This window comes from Crinia signifera, chromosome 6, assembly GCF_055691185.1.
Source record: "Crinia signifera chromosome 6, ASM5569118v1, whole genome shotgun sequence".
Taxonomy (NCBI): domain Eukaryota; kingdom Metazoa; phylum Chordata; class Amphibia; order Anura; family Myobatrachidae; genus Crinia; species Crinia signifera.
The window spans coordinates 217,065,131-217,084,699 of record NC_139222.1 but is presented as its reverse complement, the minus strand read 5'-3'; the positions used below and the strand labels follow the sequence as shown (position 1 = coordinate 217,084,699).

The 19,569-nt window shown below is 47.9% G+C and overlaps 1 protein-coding gene across 2 annotated transcripts in view; it reads left to right on the top strand.

Moving 5' to 3' along the window:
• LOC146008963 (cytochrome P450 2C20-like) overlaps positions 1 to 19,569 on the top strand; it is a 111,162-nt gene that overhangs the window by 15,124 nt on the left and 76,469 nt on the right. The gene's annotated exons all lie outside the window — the stretch shown is intronic.

The window sequence follows — 19,569 nt, the reverse complement described above, 5'->3', positions numbered from 1 at the left end:
ATAATAATAATATACACAAAAGACCAATGACTGCATTCACAACAATGTACCTGACACCTTAATTAGTGTGTTAAGCATCATTCAAAAAATCAAGGTTCCAGTACCCCTACCCCATTGATTTGCTGTTGCTTGTATTGGCATTGCCTTGAAAAAAGTCCACACCAGGACCGAAACTTTGGCAGGCTATTGTTTTGATTGGATTAAACTCTGGACTTATACTTTCACAAGAAGACTGGGGAGTGCTGTTTTTCCCTCTTTTGGGATTTCTGGGAGGCAAATGTAAAAGTTGGCAAGTATGGGCTAACCTGCAAGCACTGCAGGGTTTAATTTAGTGAAAAGTTTTAGAAAAGGCCATGCAGCCTTATCAGTGAGTGGGAAAGTTTTTTATAACCCTTTGAAACCACATTCCTTAGGCTTGTTAGAGAAAGAACATGTTGTTGTAGGGGGTTGTTAAGGCCCCCATACATTAGGCCGACTTGTCCTTAGGACAAGTCGGACCTAATTCTCCTGTGAGCCGCCCGGCAGCTCCCCGGGAGGCTCACATACAATTTGGCACTTGATGAGCCAGTTTTTACATGTGATAAATCGCTTGCGATTTATCACATGTAAAACAAATGGGGAGCTGCAGGGCAGTGGGGCGGACAGCGGCAGTAGTGGGGGCGGGCAGCGGCAGTAGTGGGGGCGGGCGGCGGCTCACTAATGAGTTCCCGGCGGGTGCCGGGTGCGGCGAGTGATGCTGACCTGGCCGGCATGCTGTGATCACAAATAGCAGCGCTGCCACTGCGGGACAGGACGCACAGTGGCGGCTATTAGATTTTCAAAATACCTGTCAAATGACCGGCCGGTCTGTGATTGGCTGAGAGAGCTCTCAGCCAATCACAGAACGGCCGGTCATTTGACAGGTATTTGAAAATCTAATAGCCGCCACTGTGCGTCCCATCCCGCAGCGGCAGCGCTGCTATTTGTGATCACAGCATGCCCGGCCAGGTCAGTGTGTCTGCCCGCCGTGCTCCCCCGCCCCCCGGTGTCTGCATGCATATGCCTGACAGGTGGGCAGGCATATGCATAGCATACAGGGAGGTCGGATGATCTTATGTGCTGACCGTCCGACCTCCCTGATCCGGTCCGATGCGCACGGGACCGCGCATCGGATCGGATCATATATCACACACCTGCGAGTTTGGGGCTATTTCCTCCGGTTATCGGCCCAAAGTGCCGAAATCGGATGAAATCGTCCCAAAATCGTATAGTGTATGGGGGCCTTAAGTGAGAGCCTGAAGAGGAGACAGGCAAGTTCACGGAATGAGAAGCCAGACCTGGCATTATGCAGCAGCATATGGATGCTGCTAGGAAGGGCAAGATATGTCCATATTCGCTGTGGAGAACAGGCTGAATAATAGTCCACAACCCCTACCCTTAGTAAAAGAGCCAGGCTTAATTGGTGGGGAAAGGAGCAAAAACAGGGTTAAAAGCAGGGAGTAGTGGGGCAGAGTTCATTCATTCCCCCAGCTATGACAAGACACATCTGCAGCAGCTCCAGCACCTTACCTTATAACCAGCAGAACAAAGGAGTCAGCAGGGAGCAGTTACTTCATTCCAAGAAGGCCTGTAGCAGTCCCAGCTGAGTGCATATTCAGAGGAGGATAGTGCTTTCCCAGCTGCACATCCAGCAGCATAAACTGGGAACTCCTGCAGCTTTTGTCCACATGAGCCAGGAGCAAATGGCATGGAAATCGCACAGGCAGACACGCCTTTGGTCCACATCAACCAAGAGCAGAGGGTATGGAGATCGCACAGGCAGACACACCAGTACAGGCCACCACCAGAAGCGGCCTCAGCATCTGATGGAGAAGCTTCTGCCGCATCGGCTGCAGTACATCATCAGCAACAAGAAGGTGACCGGGTACTGGCCGGGCATGACCAAATGGCCAAAGGCAGCGCTGAGATGACGAGGGAAGATAGCAGGCAAAGGATATCTCTGGGCAAGTGTCGAGAGTGGAGATCCAGGCAGCCGAAAGGAGCGATGGTGGCTAGGGAGATGCAGCGCCGACGACGCTGGGACACGGAAGTTTCTGCCTCATTAACCTAACTTCATCATCCACACCTCCCTTCCCTCCTCCCACCCCTTCACCCACAAAATGTTCTGCCCCCATATATGTTACCCACCCCTCCATCCCCCCTCCCGCCTTCTCCTAGTCCTTCGCAGTGCATCCAAAAGCTGCCTGGTTCTGAACTGGTCCAGCCGGACATCAGCACAGCCGAGCGCCGCTGTAAGCGCTCCCAGCTACAAAGGCCGGTGCCCAGGCTAGCACGGCACAGGAAGGTATTCCAAAGTCGGCGTAGTCCATACCACACCCAGCTGGACAGCATCACAGCCAAGCGCCATGGCATGCGTGGTAAAGCCCCCACCGATACAGGCCATAGCACAGACAAGCGCGGCACAAGGCATCGACACCCAGGAGCGGTGAGAGGATTAATGCTAGTGATGTTAGGATTAATGCTAGTGAGAGGGGTGTAGGGGCGGTGCGGTGTGGTATCTGCTGCCGTGCAGGTGTCATCAGACCACTTAACTGGCGCCGCACCCTCTCACCTTCAGGCTGTGCCAAATCACGGTCATGGAAACTCCGGCACCCAGACACGATGGACCTTCCTCCCGATGGATTCCTCTTCCGGTGTTCCTTGACGTACTGTCAGGAACAAAAGGGTGGTTAAGAAGGCTCCACCGTTCAACTCACAGGGAGTTGAATGTGGAGGGGGTTATGGGTGGCCGCAACCTTCACCGGCTGGGTGAATGGTCATCATTGGCCGGAGCCTCAGCCACCCAGTTTCACCTGTAGGCGCTTGCGTCCGTGTACAGTCCCTAAGCCGGTACTCAAGGGAAGGGGAGACAGACAGGAACACACACAAATGGACAGACAAGATGACACTCCCGTCGCCATTCTTGTTCCTTTCTCCTTAACGTCCCTTACAGGTCCCTGTAAGGAGACAAAAACATCAGACACTTGCAGAGCCTAACACAACCTAAATGTGGCACGACTACTTTAACTACAACACAAAGCCCTAGAACTGATAAGTGTGTGGTGCAACACAACTATAACATCCTAAACAACTTTACTCTGCACGGACACAATATACAAATGGTACATGATTTTACCACAAACAATCCCTTCAAACCTCTGCCTACCTTTCAGATGTCACTACTCCCTTCCTAACTAGAGCTGGCCAGCTTACACACTCTAAATATTTCCATTAACTACTTGGGGACCCACGAGAGGGACTACCGTGGAGCACGTCCACCTGAGAACCCCAACTACCCACGGGACACTCTGCTATACTTGGCCTAATGCCCTCCCTGGATCACCTGCAGGCCTAGTGCCTGCCTATTAATTACACCAAAGTGACGTTCAATTCAAACACTCCTAGCTGCGGCTCAGGCCTAGTGCCTGAATGGGGGCACAGGCCTGGGGCATGGCTAATGGAGCCCATGGGCCTAGTGCCCGGCTACCTGGGCCTTGGGCCTCATGCCCGGCTACTGTGCCACGGCTAACTGGGGGAACCTAGGGCCTGGAGGGCCCAGCTATTGCTCAAAGGGCCAGGAGGGCACAACAATTAATTGGCCACGGGCCAAGAAGGCCAGAGTGAAATGATCCCAGTGTCTTCTTTCCTCTTCAGCGGCCGCCGAAACTCTTATCTCGGCCGCCGTAGTCTCCTCCTCTCTTCAGGTGCGCTACTTCGCACCCTCTCCGCCATCGCACTCTCTTCTGCCTCACCCCGGCGGCGTCTGATGTCAGACGCTGGGGGCAGGGCCGAGTACAGTGCAGCGAGCACCGATTGGCTCACCACAGCCATTTCCTATTGGCTGCCGATTCGGGAGCCATGATTGCCTACCGAATGGCGCCAATGTTTAAACGCCAGGGGGCGGCGGTTTTCATTGGTGGCCAAAAAGGTGCCAATTTCAAACAGATGCCTCTCTCCACCGCAGCGTCGCTCCCCCACCCGGACTGTCAGTGCTGGGATCGGTTCTTTGATCGCATCGCTATCTGAAGTTGCATCCCACTGGGGACACAGCTCCATCTCCTCTGCCTGCCACTGGGGCTCCGGTGCTGGGAGCATGGAATCTGTCCCAGCACTGGGGCACATTATTACACTTACACTGTATATACAACTGTTACAGAAATGTGGTTTCAAGGTAAAGACATGCCTACACTGTATATATGACTGTTAGTGAAATATGGGTTTAAACCATACTTTCCTACATTTGAAAACTAATTTCAGGGAGATTATAGTTGGTAATTGAATTTTGCACAGCTCCCCATTGAGGGAGTGTCATGCTACACCCAAAGGGCGTGTCTAGCTCCATATATGGAGAGATTGTGAAAAGAGATTGTGAACGCGGCACCTAGATGCGTTAGTGTGCACTACTACATCTGAGAGGAATCTTGTAAAAGGGTGTGGTATAGGGTTCAGACAGTCATTAGCCCGACATCGGGATCCCGACTGCCCGGACTCAGACAGCATGGTGAGCACAACAAAGCCCCTTGCGGGCTTGTTGCACTTGCCACGCTGTGGTGTGAGGAGATCCTACCGGCCCCTGGGTCACGCCGATGTGAAAGCAATGTAGAAGGCCCGAAGGCATGGTAGTTAAAGTCAATGGAGGACTGGAACCAAGAGGAGTCTGGTGAGTAGTATACAGAATACAATTCTCAATATATGAACTGTTCCTGATCAATGTTGACCATCAATGGTGGAGGATACACCGGGGAGACAATGCAGGTAAGTATATGGCTCAAGTAGATGCCACTACCACAGTCACTAAGAGGTCCACCGATGATGACTGCAACCAATGTTGATACACCAATGGTGGTAATATCGATGTTATCACTCTGAGCAGGTGGCTGGTTAATTGGGTGGTACTGGGTACACGAACAGGTAGCAGTGGAAGTAAGCAGTGGAGGCAGAATGAGCGATGGTAAGCAGGAACCGATGGTGAAGCAAGGACTCTGGATAGAACCAAGGTCTGGACACTGATGGGAGTCAGGCTGCAGCAAGATGGTAAGCAGCAGATGCTATGGAAAGCAGGAAACACTCAGAGGTAACAGGAGACATTGGCCCTTATTCTGGTTGGTGCGGTAATATCCGCGTGCGTTTGTGCCGCCGATGTTTTGTGTCTGCGCATGTGCAGAGGCGTCTCTGTGCATGTGCGAGCGGGGCGTACGGCAAAATCCCGCATGAAATGTGAACACTCCGAACAGGGGGTGGAAAGGGCCGTGAAGGGCTATTTGGGCTCATTACCATATGCATTCGCCCCGCGTTTCATGGGCGTTCCCATGCAAACACTGGGCGTATGTATGGTAATGCGGCACGTGTAGGGGGCGGACATATGACATCGCCGGATGTCAGCTGCCCGCCCAGATCCCTGCTTTTGCACGGAAAAATGTCCGTGTTGTCTGAGGTTGCGGGAGCTGGTGGACCGCTCGGTCCTGCATTCGATGGTCTGCGACCATCGAATGATGGGGGAGGTTCCCTGAGATGGAGGAGGCGTATTCCATGAAAAATACACGTGCGGTCCATTCGGCCAGCTTCTTACCGCGTACGGACGGAGTTGGCGATCCGTATGGAAGGCGGGGTTTCGCACGCACGGTCCTGGCCGCATATTCGGATCCGACCGCACCAATCAGAATAAGGCCCATTGTTACCCTAAGGCAGGGGTGGCCAAACCTGTCCTCAAGATCTACCAACGGCGCATGTTTTCCAGGCAACCTGTGGATCTGTAGTAGGAATGAATGCAGCTGGTTTGAAAATGTGACAGTTAGTAATGACTACAGCTGTGAACCAGCTAGGTAACCTGGAAAACATGGACCGTTGGTAGATCTCGAGGACCGGTTTGGCCACCCCTGCCCTAAGGACATCATTGCACTGACTATTTGCTTGGCCTAGCTTCAGCATACTTATAGGCAGAGAGTGCAGCGGATTGGTTGTAGCGGAGTGATGTCAGAATAGCCAGTCCAGGATTGGCTGATGACCTTATTGGCAGAGTGTCTATAAATACGTGCAGTGTGGTTGTTAGACGACACACTTGGAAGATATAACCAACTTGAGGTTTATTCAAGTGACAGGCTTGCAAAGCATAACAGTACTTTGGTAGTTAACTTCAGGCAGTATACAACTGATTGCATAGGAATCACAGTCTCGGGTGTTACTTAGCTGTAGCGTTTAGCTTGTGCAGGGTTAATGGCAATTAACTGGTTTACGCTGCGGTATCTCTCCCAGTCGTCGCTGCTGCCAATGATGATGGATCTCCCTGTGTAAAAGGTCACGCTTGTAACGGGATTACAGCGGGGCTTTGTCTTGTGCGCTCCGGTGCACGTGGAGCTACAAACAGCATGGAGGATGTCACACACGCTCTGAGGCACACACTATCACGCGGGGACTTCCTTACAGGAAAGGGAACACTGCCAGCAGGGTCAGGGGTCTCTGCCCTGCTATTCGCTTAAGCGAGCTGTCACTCAGGGTGACGTCTAGCTACAGTGGCCAGAAGGGGACAAGGCAGTCTGTTTGGCTGCACACTAAACAGTGTATGGAGACAGGCGCCGGGCGCTGCATTCTAACACTCCCCCTCGCTCAAGGCTGTCTTCGGCTACATAAATGAACTCAATACAATACTTTGTCCTTTTGTAATACCTGTAACCGAAAATATGGTTAGAGAGAAAAGACATTCAGAACATCAAAAACTTCAAATCAACATTTTGAACTTAGACAAGTCCACAGTCCTTCACGACAGTCCTTTTGTAAGCATGTCAGCGACATTCTGTTCACTTGCAATGTATTTAACATCAATGGACTTGTTCTCCACTAGTTCCCTGATGAAGTGGTGTCTTATCGCGATGTGTTTAGACCTTCCATGGTGCTTGGTAGTACAGGAAAGATCTATTGCTCCCCTGTTATCACATGCGATGCTGATAGTCTCTTCTTCAAAAAGTAGACCTAACTCACACAAAGTCTCTTTGATCCAGAGTGCTTCTTTTGATGTCTCTGTAAGAGCCATGTATTCGGCCTCAGTTGTCGAAAGAGCAACGGTTGGTTGTTTTCTACTCGCCCAACTAACTGCTGCTCCGGCCAGTGTGAACAGGTAACCGGTGTGGGAACGACGATCATCTTCATCTGCTCCCCAGTCGGCATCGCAGAAGACTTCCAAATTTGAATTGCTTGTCTTGGCGAATTTTAATTTCAAGGAACTTGTACCTTTTAGGTATCTCAGAATCCTCTTCACTGCGATCCAGTGTTGTCTTCCAGGATTTATTGCAAATTGGCTCACCCGACTGACTGCATGAGTGATGTCTGGACGGGTTCCAATACTTGCATACATAAGACTTCCAACCACATTCTTGTAAGGAACATCTTGCATTTCCTCTGCTTCTTCTCGTGTGGTTGGTGACATACCTTTTGTAATCTTGATGCTTTTGTCAATTGGTGTATTTACTGACTTGGAGTCCGCCATCCCATACTTCAAAATTGTTGCCTCGATGTACATTTGTTGGTCGACCGTGACTGTTCCCTTTTGCAAGTTTTGAACAATTCTCATTCCCAACAAATGATTGGCTGGACCTAAGTCTTTCAACTTGAATCTCTGTTTTAGTTGATCTCTCACACTTGTGATGTGATCTTCGTGACCTGCTATAAGTATATCATCCACATAGACTGCTATGATGAACAACTTTTCTCCCAGAGTTTTGTGATAAAGGCAGTGGTCAGTCTCTGATCTAATAAAATTCATTTCAAGTAGTACTGTTTCCAATTTTATGTACCAGCAACGACCACTCTGCTTTAGGCCGTATATGGATTTCTTCAGAAGACACACCTTCTCTGTCTGAAGTTCATCCTCATCATAGTGATCTGGTGATTCCATATAGATTTCTTCAAGTAACTCTCCATTTAGGAATGCTGAGTCGAAGTCTAGTTGATATAGCAGTAAGTCTTGTAAGGTGGCGACTGCAATTACTAATCTTAGAGTGTTGTACCTCGCAACAGGTGAGTACATCTCCCCATAGTCAATTCCGGATCTCTGTGTGTATCCCTTAACAACAAGACGGGCTTTGTAACGGGCAACTTCTCTGTCTGAATTTAACTTCTTGCAGAAGACCCACTTGTTCTTGACTGTCTTGCGGTTGCTTGGCCTATCTACTATGGTCCAAGTATCATTCTCTTTCAGTGCTGATAGCTCTGTATCTATTGCAGATTTCCATTTCGCCCAATCACTGCACGCTTTCGCTTCTCGAATACTCTGAGGTTCACTGAAGGCAATATTCGCATATTCTTCCTCATATCTTCTGGCTGGTATGCCCTTGTTACTTCTTATGGAAGCTCTGTTCGTTGGTTCGCTTCCCTCTTCAGTATTTTCTGTTTCAGGTATGCTTTCTATTTCACACACCTCTACTAGTGCTTGCTTTTCTTGCTCTTTTGCTTTTGTGGGTGATGCTGTTTCTTGAAATATCACATCTCTTGATTTCAGAAGACGTCTGTTCTCTGCATCCCAGAGCCTGTACCCTTTGCTCTCCTCACAATAGCCTAGCAATATGCACTGTCTTGATTTCGGGTCAAGTTTCTTCCTTTTCTCCTTTGGTATATGCGCATAAGCTCTGCTCCCAAAGACACGGAGATGACTGATGTCTGGCTTCTTCCCAGACCAGGCCTCTAAGGGGGTTTTTCCCTTCACGGCCACTGTGGGTGTTCTGTTTTTCAGGTATACTGCGGTAGATACAGCTTCTGCCCAAAAACTCTTTTCCAGGCCAGCATCGTTCACCATCGCTCGTGCTCTTTCAACGATTGTTCGGTTCGCCCTTTCATTTACGCCATTCTGTTCAGGAGTGTAGGCCATCGTCAGCTGATGCTTTATGCCATGCCTTTTGAGAAAGTCGGTTAGTGCTTCATTTTCGTACTCTCCCCCATTGTCGGATCTCAGGACCTTTAGCTTTAGGCCCGTCTGAGTTTCCACTAGGTTCTTGTACTCCACAATTTTCTTGACCACCTCACTTTTCTTCCTTATGAAGTATACGTGTGTCATTCTTGTGGCGTCATCAATGAGAGTCATGAAGTACTTGTAACCACTGGTTGACTCCTCTTCCATTGGTCCGCACACATCTGTGTGCACCAGAGCTAACTGTGATTCTGCTCTGCTCGCTGACTTGGGAAATGGGCTGCGGGTCTGCTTGCCTTTTATGCAACTCTCGCACACAGGTCTTCCGGTGTCTTTTACTGTGATTCCTGTTGCCATCCCATCAGCTAATTTCTGGACATTATCATATCCTAAGTGTCCCAAACGCCTGTGCCAGAGTTCCATCGACTCATTTTCAGCAGAGGCTGCCAAAGCTACACATTCATCTGTGTCTAGGACGTATAGTTGGTTGCATCGGGTTGCTGAAGCAATTACAGTCCCCTTTTCATTATGCACCATACACCTGCCCTTTGCAAACTGGACTCTGTAGCCTTTTGCCTCGAGTACGCTGATAGCGATGAGGTTACTTCCCAATTCTGGTACATATAGGACATCTTGGATAACTGTGACTACTGTCTGTCCCTCAATTCTTAGTCTCACTGTGATTGTCCCAACATTTGATGCAGTAAGGACCTTTTCACCAATCCCGGTAACTGTTGTGGGTGTACACTGTGTTAAAGAATTGAACCACTCCTTGTTGCAGCTGAAGTGTCTAGAGGCTCCCGAGTCCATGTACCAGAGATCCCTCCTTGGCTTGTCTGTTACATTCAGTGCTGACTCGTTCTTCTTGTCATGCCGCTTGTGCATGCCACTAGTGTTCTTCATCCTGCATTCTGAAGCCTTGTGCCCTACTTTGTGGCACACATAACATTTGAATGTGCATTTCTTGGGTTTTGCACCCTTTGCTACTAAGGCAGAACCCTCAGCTATGGCATCCTTGTGGATTCTCTCTTGGAACTGTAGTAGCTTGGCTCTCACAACTTCAGTTGTAAGCTTGGTTTAATTTGACTCTAGTGCGACAACTAGGAAGTCAAATTCTTCTGTCAAGTTCTGCAGCATTACCATCGCCACTTCTTCCTCATCCACTTTTGCTCCTACACATGCCAATTGCTGAGCTATCGATAGTATCTTATCAATGTAATCGTTCATGTCCTTGCATGCATTCAACTTTGTTCCATACAGTGTGCGTCTCAGACTTATTCTTCTCATTAAGCCTTTATTTTCATAAGCACCTTGTAGAGTTGTCCACATGTCCTTAGCGGACTCCTTCCCACAGATAGTAGAATAAACATGCTGCTCCACAGCCAGGCCTATTGTGCCAATGGCCTTGTCTACCTCTTCTGGGTTTGGGCTATCTCCTGGGGCTATTGTGACTTTCCATAGCTTCTCCCTTTTAAGCTGCATTTCCATAGCGAACTTCCATGTAGTATAATTCTCTGAGCCTTTGAGTTTTGGAAAGTTCATGCTATGCCCTGTACTGTGCATTCTCGTTAACTCTTCCACAAATGACAATTTTGGAATATTTCTTTGTGTTCTTTTATGTACTGCGCTAGCACTTGGTCTTTAGGGGGTTAATCTTCGCGCACGTGACGTGCTGGGCCCATAACCTATTGGCAGAGTGTCTATAAATACGTGCAGTGTGGTTGTTAGACGACACACTTAGAAGATATAACCAACTTGAGGTTTATTCAAGTGACAGGCTTGCAAAGCATAACAGTACTTTGGTAGTTAACTTCAGGCAGTATACAACTGATTGCATAGGAATCACAGTCTCGGGTGTTACTTAGCTGTAGCGTTTAGCTTGTGCAGGGTTAATGGCAATTAACTGGTTTACGCTGCGGTATCTCTCCCAGTCGTCGCTGCTGCCAATGATGATGGATCTCCCTGTGCAAAAGGTCACGCTTGTAACAGGATTACAGCGAGGCTTTGTCTTGTGCGCTCCGGTGCACGTGGAGCTACAAACAGCATGGAGGATGTCACACACGCTCTGAGGCACACACTATCACGCGGGGACTTCCTTACAGGAAAGGGAACGCTGCCAGCAGGGTCAGGGGTCTCTGCCCTGCTATTCGCTTAAGCGAGCTGTCACTCAGGGTGACGTCTAGCTACAGTGGCCAGAAGGGGACAAGGCAGTCTGTTTGGCTGCACACTAAACAGTGTATGGAGACAGGCGCCGGGTGCTGCATTTTAACAGACCTCGTGTTAATCAAACCAATATGGCCACACCCATGTTGGAGACAGAAATGATGTTTGGTGTGCACATGGAAATGCCTGAGGCCTGTGACGTAGAGAAGGCCCAAGGCGCAGACTGTGTTCGGCAGTGCCCGCTGAGATTATATTGCGGGATACACTGACCGCACGCACTTGGCAGCTGGACACTGGAATGCTGCAGTGCAGATCTGGATGACAGTCTCTGAGCAAGCCTAGAGAAACACCTGGAATGTAAGTAAGTGTTTCTCAGACCTTAAAGCTTCAGACGAGAGTGCATTGTAAAGGCAGCAGTAGCAGCACAGGGAATCCCCAACTTCAGGGGTACCCTAGAAGCAGGACAGGAGGTGTGAGTCTTGGGAGAGGATGGCATATGTGAGTGGAAAGGAAACTTCGCAAGGTGGAAGGCCCCCAGTGACACGTCCAGAAGAGATCCCAGTAAAGAGACTGTAGCGAATAGGATGGAGAGCGCATCGAAAATAATCTCATAGTGCAAATGGCGCATTACTGATTCCTAGGGACTGCGCAGGGTATGTGATATAATACTGTTCCACCGTTGTTTATGCTGTTGTTGCCATTAAAGTAAATGAAAGGAAATGCTGCACTGCTGTAACCTGAAGTAACTGATACGAAGATTGTGCTGGAGAAGAGAATAGCAGCCGTTGATATGTGGTAACCGTGACAATAACCCTGTATGAACTGTGAACTTTGAAATAAATTGCTGTGCTGCTTGTGAAGGGAAGACCTGATGTCCCATTTTTTATTCCATTGCTTACCTTCACACCTACATTGTGTGTTCCCTTGCGCCGCCCGAAGGTGTCACACAAATGCTATTCGAATGTGTGTATGTACAGTGTGTATGTATGTGATATCCTAACATAGTATAAAGCAAAGTCCCTTAAGCATGTCTGTCTGTCTGTCTGAACATAATAATCTCAAAAACTGCTGTTCTCTCGTAAGGTTTAGTTATATATTCACCATTGTCCTACCCCATATTGGAGTCAAGCATAATGAGTTTATCTTAATCAACCATTCAGCCAGCACTATGCAAATTGAGTGACTGGAAACATCACTGGGCTGCATATCCATTTACACAGCAAGCAGTGCTGCTGAGAGGCTGGTCATGCCCTGGTAAAGGGGCTTGGCCTAATCATGGGAGGTGTGGCCACACCCCCTTAGTGAACAACTGAGTTTAAAAAAGTTTTGGAGCAGGGGAAACCAGGGAGCCTCTCTTAGACATAGGAGTAGGGATGGCCATCATTGCCATTGATGGTTGCCACCCTCGGCGGCCATGACAGCAAGTGGCAGCAAACTCAGGACCAGCAAGTGCTCTCCACATACCCGCTGCACAGGAGCAACAGCCAGGCAGCAATGCAACAATGACAGCAATTATTGGCACCACACAGAGGTCCAGGTGCCCCATGCACGCATCAGCACACCTGCACACAGATCCTCACTGTCACACACCCAGGAATTCAAATTCGAAAGTCAAACAGCAGATTTTATTATTTTTCTAGCAGTCAGATCACACACATAGTTATAACAGCCGTCCACAGCAGGTTACCAACAATAACATCATATTCCATGGTCTGACAATCAATAATGGTATAAACTCCAATAGCTCCTAAAGTAACCCAAGACCAGACTACCACATGGCTGGCTTATCCAGCATCAGGAGCATTATCACTGTGTACAGAGAACATTAATAAAGGCAGATAATATGTGAAACTAATCAAATTGGCTGCAGTTCATTCCTGACAACCAATTAATTGGATTGGATCCATGTTCAACTGTTATATACGTAAATGAAAATCCTGCTGTTCCTGCCACAACATCTCTATATACAGTTTTTTTTTATAAAATGATAATTGAATTTTTTAGAAGAGAATTCAATTAAATTAACATTTGTTCAAGAGATTTTGGGGGTTATTCAGGTTGATTCGCAAGGCTGCGAATTCGAAGCCTTGCGAGTCCACCAAACCCCGCCTGGCGAACGCACGCCCCCCCGCAGCCCCAGCAAAGTGCGGCTTCGCCCGCACAGCAGCGAATGGATGTTTTGCATAAACATCCATTCGCTTTGCTGGGGTGTCCGCCCACATCATTCGATGGTCACCGACCATCGAATGATGTTTAGCGTGCACGCATATATAAGTGACTTTTCAGTTGCGTATATATGCGTGCACGCTGGCGTGATATGGGCGGGCAGCTGACTTCCGGTGATGTCAGCTACCCGGCCCACACCCCCGCGTCACTGCCTCATTACCATGAGAACGCCCAGCGTTCTCATGGAAACGCCCATGGAACGCTGGGCGTTCCCATATGGTGATGGGGCAGCCCGGCGCTCCCCGCCCATCTCCGCCCCCCCTCGCTGCCACGGGTGCATGCACCCGGTGACCCGAAAGGTCGCCGTGGGTGCACGCACCATGCGCCTGCACATGCGCAGAAACACGCCTGCGCAGACGCACAACATCTGTACTTACTGGGTGTTGCTGTATCTACATCAACTGTGCACTAAAAATTCCAAATGCAATTGAGCCACATTAATTTTGCTTGTGTCAGCAAAAATGTAAAGAATTTAAACAAAAATGCATGGTAAAGGTTACAGTCTAGTCAGGGGCGGATCCAGGATAAAATGACAGTGGGGGCACCATGATAAAAAAGGGTTTGGGTGGGGGAGGGGCGGTGTTAGTGGTGCCAGTGTACATGCTAAGAGAGCGGCAGGAGAGGGTGGGAATGGAATAAAAAATAGGCCCTGGCATTTAAAGTACGCAGGTCCACCATGTCGACAAAAGTGAAGGATGTAGTTGTGCGCGCGCCAAAGGCGCGCTCCGGAAAAGGGGGTGTGGCCACTCAACAGGGTGCGTGTCAACACCATATACAACTTCTACACATTATGCAACAAAATACTAGACCCCATTATACTTGCCCCTTACACATGATGCCAAATGGATTGTGTCAAAATTCACATAATGCCACACGGATTGAGCCAAAATTCAAATAATGCCACACGGATTGGGAAAAAATTCACATAATGCCACACGGATTGAGCCAAAATTCCCATAATGCCACACGGATTGAGACAAAATTCACATAATGCCACACGGATTAAGCCAAAATTCACAATACACTTCATAAACAGGGACATTGTCCACCAAAGGCTCACATTAAACATTTACACCATAATGTCCATTACACGTTAAGTTACACGCCATTATGTCCATTATGTGTTATGCCAAACACCATAATGCCTATTACAAATTATGCTACATAAGTGCTGCTTCTCTACATGCTCATTGACAAGGGTTCTATGCTCATTGCCAGAGGTTCCATGCTCGTAGCCATGTGGGATTACATGCTCATTGCCAAGGGGGAATACATGCTCGTGGTAAATGGGGGACAGCCGCCGCCAGGCAGAAGTGATAGCCACTGACAGTGGCAGAGCCTGGCTGTATTCAGAGCACTGCAGGTCCCGGCTATTTGAAATAATACCCCTTTCACACCAGAAAATGCATTCCCAGGTTGGCCCCTTTTACACCAGCCTAGTACCTGCATTTTCTGGTGTGAGGGGTAGAGAAAACCACCCCTCCCCCCTTTAACCAGTTATCTCATTTAACCGGCTATATCTTCGGAACCAACTGACCCATTTACATGAGACAAGTATCATATTGAAGAACTTTTGAGTAGGCTTTGAATGATTTTGGTCCAATGAAACTGGAACGTTTGGTTCCAGAGTAATCTGCCCTCAAAGAACATGAACAGCCATGAAATTACATTTCAAAAATAAGAAAATCGGTTTACACGCAATATCTCTGGAACTGATTGACCGATTTGGACCAGCCTGGTATCATATTGAAGGCCCAGCGATTTGGAGTTGAATGAAATCAACCACAAGCTTTTGTGATGCCAGGGCGGGAACTGGCAGCCGTCGGAACCGGGTGGGGGTCGGAATTGACGGGTCCCATATTATCCTATGGGGAAAAAACGTTACAGGTTTGCCAGGTGATATCTGGGGGGCTAGAGACACGGGGCTGGGCTCGTTGAAAAACCCTGGTCCTCAGCTCCAAAATAAATGACAGGGGGGGCACGTGCCTAGGTGCCCCCCCTCCCTGAATCAAGCCACTGAGTCTAGTCCCTTATTTCCCTACCTCGTTATACATTCACTTGGTGTGGTGGCAACAGTACCTTAGCAAGAACTAAAATCAGTCATGGATCAGTGGATAGAAGAACAACCTAAGGGGAAACAAGGTATAAAGGACAACTCTACTCTAATGCTGGCCATGCACTAGTGCAATTGGTCCACTTTTCACCTGATTTCGAGAGGCCAAGTAAATGGGTGAAAAAAAGCCACATCGCATGTGTTTGACATTAGATCCGATCCGATGCACAGTCCTGTGCGCATCGGATTGGAGTCAGAGATCGGACCTATTTGTATGTCTGACCTCAGGCATGGACAGCGTCCCTGCAGCCACGAATGGCATCATTTGCGATATAGCCAAAGCAAAGAGGACTGCATGCAATATATAGCCATCGATCCTGCCGGTCGGGAAAGTCCCGGGCAGCTCAAGGGGGATCATCTGAGACTTCTCCTCTCTGAGAAGTTCCAGTAATCTATAGGGACCTTATGTGGTATTTCAAAATCATATAGAATACATAACCTATAACTATCAAGGGAAAGTTTTCTACTGAAAAATGTTTAATTGTCAACATGCTCAATGTAGTGCACACTCCATTGCACTACACTACCAACAATGGCCAAGAAAGGCTCATAGCAAGCGGCGTAACAAGGGCGGGCTAAGCAGGGCATGTGCCCTGGGCATCTTGAACAACCTATCAGATGTTGGCACTCCAAACAGGAGTGTGTACTATGTACAGCTGCCCCTCCCCTTACAAAGTTCAGCAGTGGCTGGCGCACTTGGTGGGTAGCAGCCTTTAAGCTCTTTTCATGGTCACTTTCCCCCAGGAGTTCCACAGAGCCTTCAGCCTACAGATAAACTGTAGGTTTTCAGAATATTTTGGAATTTTTTTTGTCCCCCCGCACGCTTTGTCATACACTACCGTTCAAATTTTGGGGTCACTTAGAAATATCCTTATTTTTGAAAGAAATGCAAATTTTTTTCAATGAAGATAACAATAACTTAATCAGAAATACACGTTATGTATTGTTAATGTGGTAAATGACTATACTTGCTGCAAACGTCTGTTTTATAAAGAAATCTCTACATAGGTGTATAGAGGCCCATTTCCAGCAACCATCACTCCAGTAATCTAATGGTACATTGTGTTTGCTAATCGCATTAGAAGACTAATGGATATTTAGTAAACCCTTGAAAAGTCTTGTGCAATTATGCCAGCACAGCTGAAAACGGGTTTGCTCATTAGAGAAGCTTTAAAACTGGCCTTACTTTTGAGCTAGTTAAGTACCTGGAGCTTCACATTTGTGGGTTCGATTTATACTTGCCTAGGCAGCCATCAGCGGTCAAAATGGCCAGAAAAAGAGAACTTTCATGTGAAACTCAACAGTCTATTCTTGTTCTTAGAAATGAAGGCTATTTAATCTTACATATAACCAACATCCAACACCCCCCTTCCCTCACTCCACACATAGCAGCCGGCACCCAATACCCCTCTCCTCCACTCCATACACAGCAGTCGGCATCCGACAATCCTTTTCCGTCACTCTACACACAAGCAGGAGCCAGCATCTGACACCCCTCCTCCCCACTACACACACAGCAGATGGCATCCAAAACCCCACTCCATACACAGCAGCCGGACCTGATCCCCCTCTCCCCACTACACACACACACAGCAGCTGGATGATAACATCCAAGAACCCCCTTCCCTTGCTCCACAAACAACACCCAGCATCCAACACCCCCCTTCCCCCACTACACACAGCAGCCAGCATCTGACCCCCCTCTTTCTCACTCCACTCACAACAGCTGGACACCAACATCTGACACTGCCTCCCTCCACACATAGCAGCCAGCATCCAACACCCCTTCCCCCCCACTCCACACATATTAGCCAGCAGATGCCCCTCACAGACATATAGCCACTGTCTGCACATGTACACACATACACACAACACTTGTAGCCTACGATTTCCCCTCATCACATCACATACCGCTGCAGCGTATCTCCCTCCCAGGGGACAGCTGCGCCTGTGTCCACTCTCCGCCCCACAATACAGCAACAGGCATCACCATTAGGTGCTACTTTAATCTGAGAGGGGTATACTCTTTGTAGTTTGGACCTCCTTTTGACCCCCCAAATCTCTTAAACAATGTCCCTTTTATTCCCAAGTGAGCAATCCTAAGTGTTTTTAATCCAAAACGGCAAATGACCTAAAGGTGCCCACACACTAGAATGATTTGGAACTTATGTAGTATCTGGGCTGCCGATTGTCGGATTGTATGCCTTACCTTAAGTCATACAATCAGATGCGATTCGACACGATTTTCGGCAAAATCGCATCGAATCGCATCTGATATCGCATGCGATGCGATGCGATTTTGCATAGGATTCAATGTTAACAAGTTCCTGTTCATTTCCCCACTATCCAAGAGTTGATTTTATAAAGCGTGGCGAGCGCAGTGAGCCACCGAGCCCGAAGCGTGGCGAGCGCAGTGGAAAACATTTTACGCGGGGCTCGCCACGCTTCGGGCTCGGTGGCTCGCTGCGCTCGCCACGCTTTATAAAATCAACTCTATGCCCACTTGGATAGTGCGGAAATGAACAGGTCTATGTTGACATTGAATCCTATGGAAAATCACATCAGATCGCATGCGATATCGCATGCGATTCGATGCGATTTTTCCAACCCGATTTTAAAATCAGATGCCCAGATACTACATAAGTACCAATGATTTTTTTGTCCGATTGGCCGATTTTCGATAAATCGTCCGATATATTGTCCGATGTTTACCGATAATCGATTGAAAATCGGCCAATTTCGGTCCGATGCGCGCAACCGTGGATCTTTTGATAAATCTTCTGATTTTACGTGCTGCATGAAAGATTAGAAGATTTAGCAAAAGATCCATAGGAACGCACACGGGATCTTAAGAAAAATCTTTGGTAAAGATGTGCGCTTGCCTGAAATCTTTTGTCCAGGACAGGCAAAAGATTTGAAGGCTAATTTATGTGCACATCTTATGATCGCAGATCTTTCTAATGTGTGGGCACCTTTATACTCCCCCCTTTCTATTCATATTCCAAGCAGGTCAGTCAGGGTGTCAGAGAATGAGGTGTGGAGATGAGCTGTCTGGGTCAGATTACCTGCAGCTCCATACAGAACTCTAACCTACTTACCCTAATCACATCTGATGGTACAGTCAGAGGACCAAGAATAATGGGGTTATTTACAGTAAATAACCCTCTGCCCAGGACTGAAGCTGGGTACACATCTATACAATCCCTCTTTTCTTGCGAGCATTCGATCGACCATACACGCAACCTACCATCCGCAAACACCAGCCGATACACGCGTACACACCTGTACAATTTTACTTGCGACGTTCGATCTACTACCGTCCAAACAATCGCAAGAAAAAGATTGTACCACCGTACACACTCTCTTGATTCGGGCTATTGACACATCAGATATAAACAATATTATCATAATGGGCTGGGTTATGGGCATACCAAAACAAAGAGGCGTGATTACAGAACCTAACCAAAAGCTATTTCTTTTACATCAGTGCTGGCTGGTCAGAGAACACGCACGATCGTTCGTTCATTCATTCGTTCCGTTTGTTTTCTATCACTCCTTCCCATCATGAGCTTGAGGAAAAGAAAGGTTCGTGCTTGTATTCTTGCTGCTATGGCCACAACACTGCAGTCTATAAACAAAAAAAAGAGGGGCAAGAATCGCAGCTGCTGGACCAGAGACTGGCTTCTGAGGCGAGACACCTTCTCCTATATGCCATTGGTACAGGAGATACGGCTGAATAACCCAGATGACTTCAGGAATTATCTTTGCATGGATGACCCTACCTTCATGGAGCTGCTGGCACTAGTCACCCCTTTAATCCAAAAACAGGACACCTATTTCAGGAGGCCTATTTCAGCTGAGCAGAGACTGGTGGCAACACTACGTTTCCTGGCTACTGGGAGGACCCTTGCGGATATGAGCTACAGCACCGCTATATCCTCTCAAGCTCTGGGACTAATAATACCTGAGACCTGTAATGCCATTATCCAAGTTCTACAGGAGCAATACATGAAGGTAAATAAAGATATGCCAAAGAATATTTTAAAAGTAAAATGTTTTATTATTAACTTAACAATATATATAAATAAATATAAAAACGTTATAATAAATATTGATTACATGTGATGGTATCCTTAGGATACTGCTCCGGAAT